Here is a 17,999-nt window from a genome sequence, read left to right on the forward strand (position 1 = left end):
AGTAGCTACTACTTGTCCCCCAGTGGCTGTGCTCCCCTTTTCTCTCATATAAGTAATATCTCCAAATTTTAACTAGGAAAATAGCCACTCAGAAAACAGGTTACATTTCCCTGCCATACATACTGTACCTAGGTACAATCTGACTAAGTTTGGGCCAATGGGATGTGAATGAGAATGATGAGAGCAATTTCTGGATCTTGCCTTTATAATGAAGTGATGTGTCTACCCCTTCTCCTTTTCCCCTTTGTGCCAGCTGAAATGCACACCAAGATACCACCTGAGTGACAGTGTAAGAACAAGATAGGAGTTAGGTCAGGGATAGTACCACTATGCCAGCTCTAGTCTGGTTATACCAGGACTTTCATTTAGTGAGAAATAAATTTTCATCTTGTTTGTGCCTGTATCATTCTGGATCTCTTTCCAGCAAATGAACTCATATGCTTACAAACACAGGTAGTGATTCCTGTCATATCCCCATAAAAAACAGCAGCAGCAACAACAACGAAACCTTTCTTTGGTTTGTGCAGATGACCGCTGGGTCTTGGAGACTGTCAGTGGATTACTGTAAATTTAAACAAGTGATGATTTTAAATGCAGGTGCTATTCAATATGATCTCTTTAGTTGAGTAAGTCAACACAACCCTGCTACCTGGCATTCAGCTTTGTTCTCACAAGTGTCTTCTTTTTTTCTTCACCCCAATAAGCAGAGAGCACCCAAAGGAGCTTGCTTTGACATATTCTATTTCAGGTGTATGCAATAATTTAGCCTTCAAGGATTTGATCCTCTCACCCTTCTATAGAGCATCATGCTGGTCCACTACATCAATGGTGTCATGCTGATAGATGTTGAACGTAGGAAGTGACAGACTCTAGATGCATTGAAGAGATTTATGCATGCCAGAGGATGGGAAGTATATCCAAGAAAAATTTAGGAGCCTGACACCTCAGTGAAGCTTATGGGGGTCCAGTGAAGTGGAGCACACTAAGATACTTCTTTCAAAGTGAAACGCCATTTGCTTCACTTTGCACCACCTACCACAAGATTATTATGAAGATTGTTTATCCCAAAAGTATTGAATTGGATTAAATAAATTTAATTGAAGAGAAAGGGAAGGTAAATAAAGTCAAGGTTCTGATCCATATTGAATCAACTTTGGAAATGTTTTGGGTGGTTATAAACAGCTTGGACAAATGAGATATGTGAGAGACCTTATGCTCTGCATAGTTTAAATTAATTGCATACAGTATGGGATAAGAAAGCCATCAGTCACTTGCAGTATGAAGAAAATTTATTATTTGCCTAGTTAGAAGGTAACTTTATCAAATGTAGGATATGGAAGTCAAAGATGCAAGGAGGAAATGTGCTTGGTGAAATGAAATGAGAAACTAGACAAGCAGAATGAGAAGAAATATGAATATATAAGCTTTTTTTAAAAAAAGAACTGAAAGAACCCTCACACTTTCCTTGGAAGATAAAATGGTGGAAATGGTCTCGTGGTTTCTCAAGAAGTTAAGTTATCATATGGCCCAGCAATTCCATTCCTAGGTATATCCCCAGGAAAATTGAAAACATATGTTCACACAAAAACTTTTACACAAATATTAGTCACAATTACTCATAATACTCCAAAGGTAGAAACAACTCAAATTTCCATCACCTGATGAATGGATAAATAAATATGGTATGTTCACACAACAGAATATTATTCAACCACAAAAAGTAATAAGTACTGATAGATGCTACAACATGGAAAAACCTTGAAGGTATTACAATAGAAATCATATGCAAAAGGGCATATGCTGTATAATTCCACTTATATAAAATGTCCAGAATAGGTAAATCTATATAGACATAAAGTAGATTCCAGGAGTTGGAAAGAGGAGAGAATGGGAAGTGATTGCTAATGGGTAGAGGGTTTATTTTTGGCGTGATAAGAATATTTAAGAATTAGATAATGATGATGGTTGCACAACTTTGTGAATATACTAAAAACTACTGAATTGTACACTTTAAAATGGTGAATTTTATGGGATGAAAGTTTTATCTCAATTTAAAGAAGAAGTGGCAAATGCGATTGCAATCTCTTTTCTTGCCTTGTGCGATATCACGTGCTTCTGGTTTTCCCACTACTTCTTTGGCCACTCTTTATAAGTTATTGTGCACGTTTCTCTTCTTTTGCCATCCATTAAATATTGGTTTTTCTCAGGGTTCTCTCCTAGGCTTTCTTCCTTTCTTCTGTTTTCTCCTTATACAATCTCTGTTGGGTAGTAAGGAAGTCATTGCTTTGAAGAGTTTGACATGCACCAATGTCATTGACCACGATTTAGTTAAATAACCCAGTCTCCCAATAACATGCTTCAGATTTCAGTTACACAGTATATTACCTGTGAGTAATTGCATAAAATATAAACTTCACGGCTAGCTCCACAAATCCCTACGTAAATAACAGACGTGCTTCATAATCAGTGACCAACCACATCACTTCTTTCAAAGTCTGTTGGTGATTGCCATTGTACATCAGTTATTCAGTTCATGCACAGACAGCAAAGCCTGTAGTTGGGTTGTCTCCTTGTCTCTTGGTGATAAACTCGTATGACATTTAACAAAAATGAATAATAGAAAAAAATGAAAGTTCAGCAAAGAAATTAAAAGTGATAATGCAGAAGTGAAATTGGGTGTGATTAGATTTGAAAATGGAGACAGCAGAATAAAGCCAGGATGAGACCTGGGCTGCACGGAGCCACTGAATGAACAATATTGAAAAAGTCTGATAAATCAAAAACAAGGTAAAGTGGCTTCAATATTGTTTAGTTTAAGTTGCCTTCAGAACAAGAAGCCGCTAATGGTGGAAATAGAGAATTTACTTCTACTTTGGATTGAAGACTGTAATGAAAAAATCCAATCAGTTTAACTAGCATTTAGGCTAAACATTAAATTTGGGCGCTGCGCTGAAAAAAACAGTAATTACAAGAAGACTGAAGAAGAACCTTTTACTGACAGTAAAGGCTGATTTCATTGTTTCAGAAATTGGCATGATTTTGCAGAATTCGAACTGAAGGCAAATGAAGTTACAAAAGAAATAGCTGATAGTGGGAATGTTGAGCCTGTCACTGTTCCAGAGACTCTAGACATGCAGCCACAGAAATTTCATAAAGGGAACATATTAATATAAATGAGGAAAGTGGCTGTTGACAAAAAGAATGATGTCCCAGAGGAAGTGACACTGGCAAAAAAACCACCCAAAAACCTTCATATTAAAGGAAGTCATGGGGATATTTCACAGCACTGAAAGTGCAAAAGACAAAATGTTGGAAGCTGATCCAAACTTAGTAAGGAGTATGATAATTTGCCAAGGCATAGAAAAGATGCTCACTCTGTATCTTCTTTTAAAATTAATTAATTAATTAATTTTTATTTTTGGCTGCGTTGGGTCTTCGTTGCTGCATGTGGGTTTTCTCTAGTTGCAGCGAGTGGGGGCTACTCTTCGTTGCGGTGCACGGGCTTCTCATTACGGTGGCTTCTCTTGTTGTGGAGTACAGACTGTAGGCATGCAGGCTTCAGTAGTTGCAGCACGCGGGCTCAGTAGTTGTGGCTCATGGGCTCTACAGAGAACAGGCTCAGTAGTTGTGGCACACGGGCTTAGTTGCTCAGTGGCATGTGGGATCTTCCAGGACCAGGGATGGAACCCGTGTCCCCTACACTGGCAGGTGGATTCTTAACCACTGCGCCACCAGGGAAGTCCCTCACTCTGTATCTTAAGTTATATGATAAGAAGGCAAAGACTATTTAAACTCCTTTTGATAAGTTTTGTACAAAGAAATAAAACACTTAAATTCTCAATATTTCTAATGTTTTAAATTTTCATGTACTAAATATTATAAAACTTTTTTTTTTCAATTCCCCCAAATAGAGTTTTTAATGTTTTGATTAAAACATTTTAAAGGTCACAGACCAATTGTAATTATTCCTATTGATTATTAAGATCACTGCATGGTTTCAGCTTGCAAAGTTATTTTTATGGTCCTGAACTACCATGCAAAGTGAGGACTGCCTGTATTCATTATGACACAGATACCGAAAACTCAACTCAATCTAGCTTAAGGGAAAAGAGGCATTGTTTTTTAGCTCACATTTTGAAATGTCCAGGGTAGGTCTTATTTCAGCCATGGCTGGATTCATGGCTGAAATGACATAAAAAGAACTCAGCTTTTCTTCACCTCAAATCTATGTGTTGGTTTTCTTCTCAGGCTCTATGTGATGACCTCCAGTGGCTGTCACTCTCATGGTAGCAAGATGGCTGCTAGCTCTAGTTTCTTATTTTTCCAGTTTCTAGTCCAATGGGATCAAACAGAATAGGCCTTCTTTATCAGTAGCTCCTGTACAAGTTTTTAGGTTCTCACTTATTTTACTAGCTTAGGCTGCCACTCCTATACCCCAATCACTGTGGCCAAGAGTATGAGATCTTCTACTTGACTTAGATCTGGGTCTCCTATTCTATCCTTGGGGCCAGAGAGGGACCCCTACTCAAATCACACAGACTGTTGGTGAGGAAGTGCAAAATACTCAAAAGAAAACCAAATGTGTTGGCAGACAACATAAATGTGCAGGGCATACTCCCTGGACATCATCCACTCCTACAGCTTTCATTATCCTCCATTTGAGAGTGGCTCCAGAAATTATGACCTATATTCCCAACTCCTTGCTAGACAGTTCCCCTTGGATTCATTGAAACCAACTGAAAATCCATGTATCTGAAGGTGAACCCATTTCTCCTCACCCCCAGCCCCAGCCAAATCTATGTCTCCTCTTGGTTTTCTATCTCAACCAGTATCATCACTCTCCACACCAGTTTTTCACGCTAGAAATCTGGGACATAGCTTGCCTCCTGACTCTCCCTCACACTTGATTAAAATCCATCACCAATAAATTCTTGTTAATTGTACCCCTAATATCCTTGAAATCAACCCACTTCTTTCTGTCCATATTTCTCTTACCCCATTTCAGCTCCCATTTCAGCTCCCATCTTTATCTCTTGACTGCACCACAGTGATACCATATTTTAACTTGATGTCCAGCCACTTTTTTATTGTGGTAAAATACACATAACATAAAATTTATCATCTTAATCTTTTTCAAGTGTTCAATCCAGTGGCATTTAAGTACATTTCTATTGTTGTGCAACCATCACCACCATCAATCTCCAGAACTCTTCTCATCTTGCAAAACTGAAATTCCACACACATTTAACAACACCTCTGTATTCTCCCCACCCTGCCCCTGGCAACCACCATTCTACTTTCTGTCTCTATGATTTTGACTACTCAAGATGCCTCCTGTGAGTGGAATCATATAGTATTTGTCTTTTTGTGATTGGTTTATTTCACTGAGCATAATGTCCTCAAGTTTCATCCATGCTGTAGCATGTGTTAGAATTTCCTTCCTTTTCAAGACCTAGTAATATTCCACTGTAGATCTATCACATTTTGCTTATCCACTCTTCCATCAGTGGATGAGCAACTTGGGTTGCTTCCATATTTTACCTTTTGTGAATAATGCTGCTATGAACACGAGTGCACAAATAGCTCTTCGAGAGCTGCTTTCCATACTTTGGGGTATATGCTTCTAATTTAATTTTTAATGAACTTCCATGCCCTCTCCCATAGTGGTGGCACCAATTTACATTCCTACCAACAAAGCACAAGGGTACCAACTTTTCCAACTCCTCACCAGCACTTGTTATTTTCTGTTTTTTGATAGTAGCCATCCTGATGGGCATGAGGTGCCAGCCATGGTTTCTGTCTTCTAAACTTTTTTCATCCTGTAGCCAGAATGACCTTTAATAAGCATATGGTGATCATGTCACTACCCTGTTTAAATCCTTCAGTGGCTCCTCCTTGCCTTCTGGACAGTCTGGCCCCCTTCACATGTGTCACAAAACCTCTCATGATTTCCTCCCTTGCTTACTTGTCTAGCCTCCCTCTCAACTGCTCCCTTTTCCATGTCTTCCCTTCTAACGCATTTCCCACTTGTTACACACACATGTACACTCTGCATTTGTCGCTCTGAAACATGCTCAGGTCTGTGAAAATGCTACATTTCCCCTCATCCAGCACCATTTCTTCTGTCAGACGCTCTTTCCTCTTTATCACCTACTAGCTCCTTCTTATCCTTGAGATCTCAGAACAGACAGCATATTCTCCAGGAAAATCCCCTTCATAAATTCCATCTGCCCAAGCTATGTCAGCACCCCTACTATGTGCTCCCAGAGCACTCTATTCTTGCCCTAACATAGCATTTCATCACATTCTATAATTGTCCGCTTACTCATATTTTTCTCAGGTCCTGTGCTGTCCAATATGTAGCTGTTAAACACTAAGAATAACTAGCGTGACTGAAGAAGTTAACTCCTAATTTTATTTTATTTTAATAAATATAAATTTTAAAATGATTGGGTCATTGATTGAAAAATTATTAAGTATATTTAGAACAACTTGGATATGTATCTACTTTTTCAACTGTAAGTTCATTCAATCTAAATACAGTTTCAGTAACAGATGAAAATTAAGCATGTGAATTGAGATGTGCTGTAAGTATAAAACAGTCTCTGGATTTCAAAGACTTATACAAAATTAAAAAATGCAAAGTATCTCATTAATAACTTTAAGAAATTGATTACATGTTAAAATGATAATATTTTGATGTGTTAGTTTAAATAAATTCTTAAAATTAACTTAAATTGTAATCTAATCACTTTTAATCTGGCTACCAGAAAATTTTAAATTATATATGTGGCTCACCTTATATTTCTATTGGACAGCACTGACCTCTACTGTAAGTTCTGTGGGGACAGGAATCATGACTGTCTTATTTACTTATTTAAAAAACATTTGTAACATTTATCATGTGTCAGGTATTACTCTATACATTACTTACAATTATAAGCATTAACTTAAAATTCTTATTACAGTCTTTTCAGTATTATCATTATCTACATTTTACATATGAGGAAATTTGCACAAAGAGATTAACTTAACTAGTTGAAGGTCACAGAGCGGACCTTGTGGAGATCATCTGTAAGGATCCAGATTCCACACTCCGTAATTTTGTTATGCTGTCTCTTGTTCATTCTTTTATTACAAGTGTCTACCCAATTAACAACAATATGCAAGTATTCTTCTTCTATTAATCAACCTGTTATTCAATAAGCATTAACAGAATGCTTATGTGCCAGGTATTGTGCTGGGTGGTACGGACCCGGCTGTGAATGAAACAAAAGCTTTAATTTTAAAGAAACTCTATTCAGTAGCGATGACAATGATATGAGACAATGATAATACAGAATCGTATTAAACAGAACAATTATACAATACAAATACACTATTTGAGAACACATGAAGTTACACCTACCTTAGCTGAGAGATGAGCAATGTGATGGGAAGAGTGAGAGAAAACCTTAAAGGATAATTAGGAATTAGCTACATGTGGGTAAGTGGGAGTGGTTGGTAAAGCAAGTACTATGCAGGGGGGACCAGAGGAGCAGAGGAAAGAAATAGCCTGGTGTTTGCCACTGAAGTGGTTTAAGCCGAATGAATAACAAGTTCAGATTTAACTCCATGAAAGATCACACTGGATAAAGTTGGAGAAGAAATTGGAAGGAAGAAACAGTATTATACAGCAGAGAAACAATGAAGGTCTGCTGCTCTGATCCTGAGCATAGATGATAGCAATTTAGGTTAAAGTAGGGGTAGTGATAAAGGAGATGCAATTTAGGGGTATTTAAGGGGTAGAGTAGACTTAACCTGATGTGTGATTAGAAGGCGGATGGTGTTTGTTGCAGATGTTGCAAATTACTTAATATCTGTTTTCACTTTCTTCTTGGTTTTTTGAGGTGCCAATGTGCCCATCTTGAGTCAATGGATCTTGATGGGGTAATACAATCATAGCGATCCTGTTCCCCACTTTCTGGTCTCCCCTGCAGCTGGGTCAGTCATCTGGCTTGTCTGACAAATGAGCTGTACAGAGAAGTCTGCTCGGAGGTTCTTCAGGGAAAGCTTTGTTTCCTGGTGGACTCATGGCTGCTGCTGCTTTTTTCTGTTTTCCTGAAAGAGAAAATGATGCAGCTCTGTCTTGATTCCATTGGGCAATGCCAAGTGAATGGCGAAAATATTATTAGGCATTTTAAAGTTATTGAATCAACACCACAGCCACCTACCTTGAACCTACATGTTATGTGAGAAACATAAGGCAATAGCACTTAAGCTGCTGTTAATAAAGGATGTGTAAATTGAGTTGTTTACTACTTGTAGTTGAACACATGCCTCTTTGATAACGGGTTAAATGAGAGTTGTCAAGGCTTTGCCCTGGTTTCTGACTTAAGCAATTGGGTGCATCACTGGAAAGCCTGGGGGCAGGACAGGGTTAAAAGGAAATTTGTTGAGCTAAAGATTGTTTATGCTAAGTGTGATGGGAGTGGGTATATCCAAGTGACAAGCAGGCCATTCAATACAGATGTGCAAAAATCGAGACAGAGAGACGGAGAGAGGGAACGAGCTCTGGCCTGGGGACACAGACATACGAATCATTAACATACTAGTATAACAGGTCCATTTACCTAGGGACAAATATATAATAAAAGAAAAACGTATTGCTAATGAAATCATACCTTTCTAGTATAAATATGACTTCTAATTCTCAGCCTTGCCCTAAAATGTGTAGGGATCCAGGCTGCTGGAGCTGGGATGTTATCTGGCTGGTAGTTTGAACATACGGTATGACATCACTTCAATATAGGATGAAAGCACGTAAGAAAAGAATACTGACAGTGGCAGTATCTTGATTAAGGTTCCCCAAAAGCAGGCCCTGGGACAACAAGCCAAGTAGTTCTTTGGGAGGTTATCCCAGAAAACATAGGTAGCGGAACGGTGAAGTGATACGGGAAAATAAAGGAAGTGAATAAAGGATGTGTTATCAGGTACCACTGTGGGTACCTGGAGCTTAAAACTGCCAGAGAAATCATGAAGCCACTGTCGAACATATACCTCAGAGTTATTCCACTGAGTGCGAGGGAGCTGGGAGCTGGGTATGTATACACCAACTTTCTTTTCCACTCAGCTTTACTGAGGCATAATAGACAGATAAAACCGTAAGATATATAAAGTTGTGTCCACCAATTTCTGTCAGCCATTGGTGAGGGCTGCTCCCATGCACATGGGCAGAGCAGGCTCTACAATGAGATGCATGTGCTGGCAGCTGAAAGTCTGGTCAGCATACGCTAAATGGCAAGGTCCTAGGGGCTATGCGAAGGGTATCAACAGCATCTAAGATGGAGCATAATTAAAGCCAAGAAGGCCCTGGGATACAATGGAGGCAGCCAGAAAGGAGTAAGAAGAGTTGAAAGAGGAGGCGAGACAGAACCTGCGGAAGATTTCTGAGCTAAACAAGGCGTCTGCAGTCACTTGAGCATTCCAGCAACCTTGGGCACCAGCAAAAGGGGTTATTAAAAGTGCTCACCAGCTCTAAACATAAGGGATGCTATGTTATAGAAGTGCCATTTTAGTGGCATTTGAAGAGCAACTCCTGCTTTTACTACTAACTCTTAATTCTGAGTAAACTAAAAATGCATTTTCCCCTCTTAACAAAAATAACCCTTGGAACTTCCCTTGGTGGTGCAGTGGTTAAGAATCCGCCTGCCAATGCAGGGGACACAGGTTCGAGCCCTGGTCCGGGGAGATCCCACATGCCGCGGAGCAACTAAGCCCGTGCGCCACAACTACTGAAGCCCGTGCTCTGCAACGAGAGGCCACTGCAATGGGAAGCCCGTGCACCGCAATGAAGAGTAGCCCCCGCTCACCGCAACTAGAGAAGGCCCACGCGGCAACGAAGACCCAAAGCAGCCAAAAATAAATAAGTTAATTTATTTATTTTAAAAGATTTATTAAAAAAAAATAACCCTTGAGAGAAAATGAAACAAAACAACCAAAAAACTGCCCGTTGCTAAAATATTTTGCTCCATCTGTTTCAATGGAAGGAAAATTTTTTCATAAGAATTCTCTGGAGACTTTGAAAAGTGAACAGAAAGTATTCATATTTTTTGGTGATAATTTGTCAGTGGGTGACATCTTAGGTTCAATGCCAATATATTGATGATCTTGAATGTAAATGACCTTCCTAGGCCAGAAAATGCTGTGAAATCCCTGGAAGGACTAGTACGTTGTGATGTGAATTATAAGGAGCCAAAGGGGTGGCCCATCTGTAATCAGAAATGAAAATATCCTGCAGGCAGTCTTGTTTTTCACAGTGTGCTTGGAAATGTTTTTTTGAAGAACCAGAGAGTCTATACGCAGTCATATTTATTTCTCATTGTGTTGGAGCTTTCACCATGCAGGAATCCAGAAGAGGATTATGTTAAAGGGCGGCTCATGTGCCCTGAGGATTTAGAATTCATCAGGCCCAAATGACCTTGCACGTTATACAATGTGTCCAGCATCAGGGTCAAGCTTTCCTGCTCACTTCTCAGAGGCTTTCTATGAATGAAAATGACCCCTGAATATGACAGAGAACTGAGAGAGTTGGTTGATCCAAGAATATTTTCTTCCAGAGAGACTATATTCTGTTAGGTCTGGTTATAAAACACAAAGAAATTTAATTGGCTGTTCTGGAACATTTTTCTTGTAATAGCCCATCTGGCATGGTGATGTTTGAAATGCCATTGTAGGATAACATGGTACTGGTCCTTGAAGTAGCATAAAACCTGATGTATGTGGAACATGCTGTAAACACCACAGGGAAAGACTTTTTTTTCATGGAAAAGCTCAGTTTCCTGTAGCACAATGACCTGAGTGCCGAGGACACATAACCTTTTTTTTTTTTTTTAAGAAAGCAAATACACTAACAAACGTAAGGTAGATAGCTAGTGGGAAGCAGCCGCATGGCACAGGGATATCGGCTCGGTGCTTTGTGACCGCCTGGAGGGGTGGGATAGGGAGGGTGGGAGGAAGGGAGATGCAAGAGGGAAGAGATATGGGAACATATGTATATGTATAACTGATTCACTTTGTTATAAAGCAGAAACTAACACACCATTGTAAAGCAATTATACCCCAATAAAGATGTTAAAAAAAAAAAAAGAAAGCAAATACAAAAACCCCTAGTTCATTCTCTCTGAATAACTTTCCCCAAATGGTGATGAGAACATAGCAAAACCATGTACAAGTTAAATAACTGTGATAGCAGCTTCTAGAAGGTTGTGACTCAAGTAAAAGCATTAGAATATGCATGGTTTTCAAGCAGAAACTGTTATAATTGAAAGAATTATTGAGCCATACCTACTATAAACCTCCCAGTTTCCTGCTTAAAAAAACAAAAACACATAAAACAAACAAAACAACCACAGACACTAGACTAGCGAGACTGGCATTCAGCAGAGTCGGGAAGTGTAAGGCTAAAGCCTTGACTTCTGCTCATCCTGTTCGGGTCCCTTGAAAAATGTCCTCAAGGAATGAAGAGTTTGTTTTGAAAACATTTGCCCAATAGCCTAAAAGTTCCTCTCCTGTTCCGCTAAATGATGCTGACTCAAGCGTCCTCTAAAAAAGACTAATATCTAGATTTTTACCTACTCATCTGGTGGGACTGACAAATTTACAGTTCAGAAGGAAAAAGAAGACATTTAAGAAAGAAGAAAGGGACAAGATAAGCATTTCGGGAATTCATTTAAAACATAAATTCTGACCCAAAGTACTGTATTTGGGGAGAGGATGAGAGGAAAAAGGACTCGTCACTACAGTGCTTCTGTTTTGCCTCTTCTGCCCACACACGATTTTAATCCCAGGACCTTTCCAAACTTACAGCCCACCCTCCACTTCTCATCAGAGGCCAACTCCCTCTTCAAATCTCCTCCATGTTAAGGGATTAATCTAAGTTAAAGCATTAATATATTCATGTACCACACCTCCAGGTAATGTGTTTGCATTTTAATAGGAAACTTCTGGAAAAAATGCATTTTACCAATGGAATCATTCAAATGGTGGGAATTGTGGGTAGCATAGCAGGCCATTGAAAAAGATGCATCTGGGGTGGGGTGGTGGGCAAGTCTTTCTGCAGCCAAGGAATTCTCCTCTGAGCTTGGGGAATCTCCCTCTTCTCTAGCAAGTCTGCTCCTGTCCCAGAGGGAGACTTTACCTCCTTCCTCAAGGTTACATGCTGCAAGTTGCTCACTGCAACCCAGCCATGACAAATGGGTCAGGAAAAGAGTGATCAGGGTCTGCGTCCTGTACATATTTCACCAAGACCTGCATTAGTGTTCTTAAAATAGGGTTTCCCAAGGTATGTGTTGCAAAATTATATAGGAGAATGAATTTACATGATCAAATAAGTTTGGGAAATGATTTGTACCATGCCATCTCCTTGGAGGGTTGTGCTAAGAAATCCTACAGTAAGTGTCAGGGTCAGGGATTTTACCTCCCTTCCAACTAACAAGATAGCTTGTCCCCTTTTTATGTATGCTGGGGGAAGACATGAAACTCCTGGGTCAGAGACAAAGACCTCTATTACAGCAAGTAGCATGAGTAGCGTGTTTGCCTTTGTTCCCCTCGTCCCCCAAAGCCTGGAAGGAAATGCAGAGGGGACCCAGGGGATGCTGTGCATCAGTGGATTTGTGTTACAGCTGAGGAATTCACCTAAGAACTTGGGGAGTCTACCCCTTTTCTCAAGTCTGTTCCCAGAGGGAGACTTTACCTCCTTCCTTGAGGCTGCGTGCTGCAAAGCCTCTCACTGCAGTACAACCATGACAAATGGCCCAGGAAAGGAATGATCAGGGTCTTGCAATGTTGGCACAGCCAGCAAGAATGTACAGGGATGCCCAAGGACTAGAGCAGGTTGCTTCTCCTAATAGTAACTAAACTTGCTTAATTCTGTTAAACCCAGAAATTCCTAATGTGGATGACCAGACAACAGCATTCAGTGGAACATATTTCGAGAAAGTTGATTTCTATTTGTTCACACTTTTGGACTCCACATGGTGGAACTGGGTCAGAGTGTTTCAATTTACGTTCCTCCATGGGTTTAAAAAAATTTTTTTAATAGTGTCAATATAAGGGAGAGGTTTTCCAATATGGGACCAGGCAGGTATTTTACTTTCAGGATTTACCATTTCCTTCCAATCAGTTTTCCTTTGAACCAAGTCTGGGACTCACATACACTATTTTTTTCTGATCAAGGTAATCACTTCCAAGACCAAATAGGAATGGCTGTAGATTTCTCTATCATTAATCATAGTCCTAGTTTTATCATTTAGGCTTCTGTTGAGCAGGATCTCCTCTGGAATTTTAAGGAGCACTTCTTTTCCAGAAGGTCTATTCCATTATGTTTGGTTTTAATCTTTCTGTTAATTTGAAGAATCTTTGAAAATATAATCCCTTTAACAAATTTTGATGATCAGTCTTTTGGAAAGGAAGATACTTACATAGCTTAGTTTTTGTAACTTTATTCATTCCTTGGCCACTTTTTTTCATTCTCATGTGTGAACGCTGACCATGCCTCTGCTCTTTCACCCTTATCTCTCCCAATTACGGGGAATTCTTCTGGAAGTTATCTCTTCTCGTTCCACATCTCTCTCTCATTCTCCTCCATTTCTGCTGGTCTGGATGCCTATTTTAATTAAATTACCATGTAGACTTTTTCTTTTCTGCTGAACTTCACTCCAGGAACGTGCAATTGATGACTGCTATTCTCTAGCTTCTTTCCTCAAACTTTATCTTGACCATTTACAGTCTAAGTGTCACCCAAATCCTCACGAAGGTGACTAAAGAGCAGCCTCTTCAGCCCCCTTTACTCATTGTACCCACATGATTTCCTTTTTGTTGGCAAGTCTTTTGCTATTTTGTAATGGGGAAAAAACATGAGCTGCTTTTTCAAATCTTGTGTTTATATTCTCAACCAAACATAGCACTAGACTTTCTCTTTCCTTTGGCTTTAATTAACTGGAATCTGTGTCTTCTGTCAAAAATTCAAATTTTGGTATAAGAGACTTTCTTTCACTCCTATTTTGTATTATAAATGATCATTCTCAGTTTTCTCTGTAACAATATTTCACATGTTCATATAGAAACTGGGCTTAATTGCAGTTGCAATATGATATTCCCTTGAAATCAGAGGGTGGTAAGCATCTGTTTACTCATAACTCTGAAAATGGAAGTCGAATCAAACATCTGTGATAAATCATTAGCCATGAATCAGCCTTACATATTGTGAGAATGAATGCCATTTTCTCCTGGAGTTGCTGATCATTGCAAGGTGTTAAAATATTACAAAATGACGGTGTACCCATATTGCAGTCATTTAACCTGATTCTTCTTTGCCATTTCCTGCTCAGGAAATTGGGCTCCATCTAACTGCACAGCTGGTTTGGCTTTAGAAACCTCACATTTCGACCCAAACAATCAGGCTGGTTGTACAGCTAGGCAAATCCATGGGTTTCAACATAAAAACCTTTAGCATGTGCCCCAGTGATGTGAGGGAATCAGACTTTTTCTGAGTGTCTCGTCAATTAACAGAAAGATAAGGAACCACCACCCTAGGAGCTGTTCAGGAGGAGATGTTTTTAACAAGACTGGTAGATCTGGCCTCACACTGAATGTTCTCCTAGTTTTCAGGAAATTATTATTTGGAAACAACTGAAACTTAAAGGACATCAGTACATTTCTACTTTTATATTTTCATGGGAAGACAGTTTTAGTTCTGATTTCTCTGATCCCTCACCAAAAAGACATACTACTTCTGAAAGTAGGAAGCTAAAGTAATCAGGAAGAGGGAAGACTTTCGGGGTGAAGATAAAATTCCTCCCACCCATAACTTAGAATGACTTAGTACCAAAAAAGATGAAAAAACTTAGTTTATGAAATCACGAGGGCAGGACTAGGATGAAGAGTTCCACTGACTACTTTGTGCTAGGCACAAGTCCAGGTGCTGGAGATTCAGTAAGGAAGCAGAGAGACAAAAGTCCCTGCCCTCACAGAGTTTACATCCTAGTGGAGGGAGGTGGATAATAAACCATGAAATTATATTAGACAGTGACAGAGCTAAGGAGAACAATAAAGGCAGCAGAGGAACTGGAATGTTGGGGGGCGGGCGGGGTGTGGTACACTGGGTGGTTGGAGAAGACTCCACTGAGAATGTGGCCTTTGAATAAAAGTCTGAAGCAGGTTCGGGAGAGAGCCACACACAGAACTGGAGCGATGCATTCTAGGTGGAGGGGGGAGCAAGGCCTTGAGGCAGGATCGTGCGTCTAAAAAGTTAGAGGAGCAGAAGAGAGGCCAACTAGGTGAAGCGGCAGAGAAGAACAAGCAAGGAGGTTGAAGCAAAGAAATGAGGGAGAACTGCAGGCAACCAGGGCAGGAGGTAAGTTGACAGAGGCGGATGATGAAAGGCCTCAGGTCATTGTAAGAATGTTGCTTGGGGACAGACACTGTTCCTGCTTTCTCAGAATTTATCATCTGGCAGGGGAAAAATACATGGATGATTGATGATAAAATGAGATGACTATTAAAGGTAGGAAAGAACAGGGTGTTATGGAATCATAGCACGCTTGGTCCTAATGTACTGGATGGGTCTCTTCCATGAGGAAAGTGTGTTTATGCTGAGACCAACAGGATGAGCATGAGTTAGATGCCTGGAGGTGGTGATGGCTCTGGGTGTGAGCTGCAGCTGTTTCTGGGGGCACGAGCAGCAGCAGTGGGAATAAAGAGCCCTGAAGCAAACATATCAGGAAGCGAGAAGAAATCTGTTATGACTAAGGCCGAAGAACAAGCGGGACAGTGCTGCAAGATGAAGCTGGGGAAGGGGGGCCATGGCAGGAGGCAACTAGATTATAAAGAGAGTTTGGATTTCACCTGAGAGCACTAGGGAGCTGTGGAATATTGTAAACAGGCAGATTACGTGATTGGGTCTGTCTTTTGAAAGATCACTCTAGGTGGAGGGTGGAGAGCAGATTGAGAAGAGCAAGCTGTGAGAAAGGGGAACCAGCCAATATTCTCCTGCAGTGGCACAGGGAGGATGGGACTTGGGACTTTCGGACTTTGCTGGTGGTAGAAGGAATGGAGAGACGGGAAACACTTGAGAGACATTTATGGACGAAAATAGATAGGACTGGGTGATTGACTAGATGCGGCGTTGCTGGTGGGCAAGTTTAAAATGGAGAGAAGGATCAAAGATGTCATTCAAATTTCTGGCTCTGGCACCTTGATAGATCGTGGTGCCATTGACTGCAAAGAGGGGACAAAAGAGAAGGAACAAGGTCAGAGATGGATTTTGGCTTTCAGAACGTGCCATTCGTGTAACCCAAATAGCATTTGCTGTATTTTTTCCTGTAACTCCTTTCCCTAACTGAAAAATTTAAAAAGATCTAATTGGATTATTCCTTGACTGACTTAGATTAATCTTTATGCTTTACTATAGGAATGTCATTTCAAGGTAGCATTTCCTACAGATCTTTCTGTAAATCTGTATAGTTATTAGGGACTTGGTTTCAGACGGAATCACTCAATGATGCAGGTTGTAACATAGCTAAGCATGTGGCGCCATCTTCAGGACAGTTTATTAAAAAGTTATAAAACCAAACAGATTGAAAGGCAAGGTTCTGCCCCAGAATTCTTTTCTAGGGAGCGAGTATGACTCCATCTTGTTTGGTAATAAGAACCTAAAAAAACGTTTCTTCCAAATTCAATTGTATGCCTAAATTCTTGTCTTCCTGAGAATTATAGTGCATCACAGGATATAGGAAAGACAGTGACCATTTTTCCTTTGAAATCATTCCAGTTTGAAAGTGCCTGTGAGCTGGACAACTGAGCTTTGCTGTGGAAAAGCCTGGAGAGGGAAATTAAGGCAGTATCCCTTCAGGTTTCCTACCTTGGTGCCCAGATTCTCTGGAGCTTTTCCAATTTCATGTCATATATTTATGTTCTCCACTAGGTGCCTCATTAAATGCATAGCCAAGTGGAATTTAATTCTTATGCATTCGTAACAGTGACAGTTTGCATGAATGTAAAAATTAGAAAAAAATTGTTAGTCTTTGCACCCAAATTTTCTGGATAGGAAATGTAGTATCATAGAGTAATATAATCTACACTTTAAAAATAAAAGTTGTAAATAAAAATCAATATTGTACCATAGCTAAGCACAATGAGGAGGAATAATATAGCTCACGAGATGACTTTTATTTTTAAAATCCTCTCAGCCTTTAATTATTCTATTTGAAGAGGTTCCACCCTTTCTTTTTGTAGGTTTTGGTTATGAAAACACGCATGTATGTGTTTATCAGAAGGTATCTGCCACCTTCGTGTACAGGATATACTGTTTAACCTACACCGAGCATTTAGCACAGTCTCATGAATAACTGGGAGATAAACAGCTTGGCTTTATATGTGGAGGCAAGTGGTTCCTACCATCTTGTGGCACCCTGCTTGCAAATGGGCTTTCTTCTTAGACTGCTCTCATTAAAAATGCATATCAATTTACATTCCCACCAACAGTGTAGGAGGGTTCCCTTTTCACCACAACCTTTCCAGCATTTATTGTTTCTAGTTTTTTTGATAATGGCCATTCTGACCAGCGTGAGGTGATACCTCATTGTAGTTTTGATTTGCATTTCTCTAATAATTAGTGATGTTGAGCATCTTTTCATGTGCCTCTTGGCCATCTGTATGTCTTCCCTGGTGAAATGTCTATGTAGGTCTTCCACCCATTTGTTAACTGGATTGTTTGGGTTTTTTTGATACTGAGCTCCATGAGCTGTTTGTATATTTTGAAGATTAATCCTTTGTCTGTTGTTTCATTTGCAAATATTTTACAACCACTATGGAGGTTCCTTAAAACTAAAAATAGAACTACCATATGACCCCGCAATCCCACTACTGGGCATATACCCTGAGAAAGCCATAATTCAAAAAGAGTCATGTACCACAATGTTCATTGCAGCTCTATTTAGCCAGGACATGGAAGCAACCTA

The sequence above is a fragment of the Orcinus orca genome, chromosome 7 (genome assembly GCF_937001465.1).
Source record: "Orcinus orca chromosome 7, mOrcOrc1.1, whole genome shotgun sequence".
Taxonomy (NCBI): Eukaryota; Metazoa; Chordata; class Mammalia; order Artiodactyla; family Delphinidae; genus Orcinus; species Orcinus orca.